Raw genomic sequence first — 2,147 nt, 5'->3', positions numbered from 1 at the left:
AAGTTTCCGGTGGTCCGTGAAGTGGCTCGCGCTTCGGACAGACAGGATGTGGAGCAGCTGAGAGTCGGAGGAGAGAAGCTGAGGCAGGTGAGGGATGTGCTCCAAGCTGCTGCATCCTGTTAGGACTCACTTCTTCTCTGACAGCCCCCATGTAAGCAGCTTTTAGGAAAACGTATTTTTTTTATTCATAAATGAAAACATTTTTAAAATACATGTTTCATTCACAATGGAACATAATAAATGTATCAAATGCTTAAACTAATAAATTGTTTTGAAAAAATAAAGTAGTTGACACTGGGAAACAAAAAGTTGTAAAAAATATGAAGAACAGATAAGAAACAACTGGAGGAGTTATTTTTGGAAATAATTAGGTTTCCAGATAGGAGGAGGGGTATAAAATTAGCATTTTAGKTTTTTAGGGTTGGATTTGGTTTTATCAAACAAAACATTTTGGGTGTGTTTAACATGCATTCTTTTCTATGACACCAAAACTTTTGGAATCCAGACCTCAGAGTGGAAATTTTGGTAACATCGGGTATCAGTGTGAAATTGCGTGAATACAAGATGGACGACTGCAGTCAATAGTTTTTCTGCGCACAAGTGAGTAGATGAGAAAAAACAATAGCAGTGTTTGTGCTGCTTACTTCTTTTTTTTCTTTATTTGAGCCTCTGACATAGAATATATTTGTCATATAACCATCTACTCCATCAGCAGATCTACAATTCTCACTTTAGTGAACGGACCTGTGACTGTTTTCAGTTTGTGCTCGTGTAATTAAAATAAAAACAAAATCACAGCAGCTAGTGACCTGGCATGGAAACTGTAGTGGATTCAATGTTGATCTGGTTTCCTCCCACCAAATAAACATGCATGTTAGTTTAATTGGTTTAAATTGTCCCTGTGTGAGTGTGTACGGTTGTTATTCTGACTTTTAGTTCAAATTATTTTCAACATAATTCAAGAATCTGGAGAAATCTCTGTGCTCAAAGGACAAAATGTTTTCATACTGGATGTCTGTGGCGCTGCATGAAAAACAGGTCTGCATCTGGGTGGACATCAATGCGTGGACTCAGGAACACTTCCACAGATTATTGTTTATAAACAGTTTGCTGCAACATGATCTACCATAAAGCTCTATCGCACAATGAAGAAGCCATGTCCAAAGCCATCCAGAGAAGTTATCTTCTTCTCCGAGCCAAAGCTCATTAAAAATCGACTGAGGCGAAATGGAAAACTGTTCCATGGTCAGACACATATGTTTAAAATTCTGTCTGTAAAGAAGAGATGGACCATCCAGTCTATTATCAAAGCACAATTCAATAACTGACCTCTCTGAAGTTATGGAGGTACATTAGTGCCTACTCGGAGGCAGCCGTCACATCTGGAACGGCTCCATCAACGCAGAAAAAAGTGCAGTTAGAAGGAAATAAAGTCGCCACAAAAAGGCTAAATCTTACAAAATTCACTAAATGACCATAAAAAATGTTTAAAACTGTCCAAATCAAACAATTTCAAAGAGATATCACAATATGATATCACAACAGCTAAAAAAAATAAACTGACATAAAAAGGGCTAAATGGTTTTAAAGGTGAAAAGGTCAAACACAACTGTAAATAATAATTTGTAAAACAACAAACCTTAACACATAGTTCAGCCACAAATGACACACGTTTTATAAGCTGCTTTACTCAACAACAAAAACATGCTGTTTCTTATCCCTTGAGCCACAAATTATATGTAAAGAAGTTTCTGTTGCCGTAATTTGAGTCAGATTATTGCACCAGAGTCAGATTGCACTTATTCATGGATCTTTCTTGCTTTTGAACAGCCTGTAACAATCTGAAGTGACTGCAGGACCCAAAGTTTTGGGTGAAATCAAAYTGAAGTCATCTATAAATGTACGACTTTTCTTATTCAAACAGCATCCTAAAGTTTTGTTCCTGTGAAACTTTGATCTTCAGTGAAGTGTGCACCAGATCTGTACTTTCTGTCCAACCTAAACCTAAACAGCAACAAGAGGGTCCTGTGTGAGGGGAGGGTTTGAGGGGAATGATCCATTTCTCTCAACCTTATCAGCTGCATCCAACCCCCCCACCCCCCTTTTAACAATGCCACTGTGTGCAGCCCCTGCAGCCTGGATACACC

Source organism: Austrofundulus limnaeus, unplaced genomic scaffold (assembly GCF_001266775.1).
Source record: "Austrofundulus limnaeus strain Quisiro unplaced genomic scaffold, Austrofundulus_limnaeus-1.0 Scaffold104, whole genome shotgun sequence".
NCBI classification, from domain to species: Eukaryota; Metazoa; Chordata; class Actinopteri; order Cyprinodontiformes; family Rivulidae; genus Austrofundulus; species Austrofundulus limnaeus.
The sequence above is the reverse complement of the archived record's forward strand: the minus strand, read 5'-3'. Positions refer to the sequence as shown.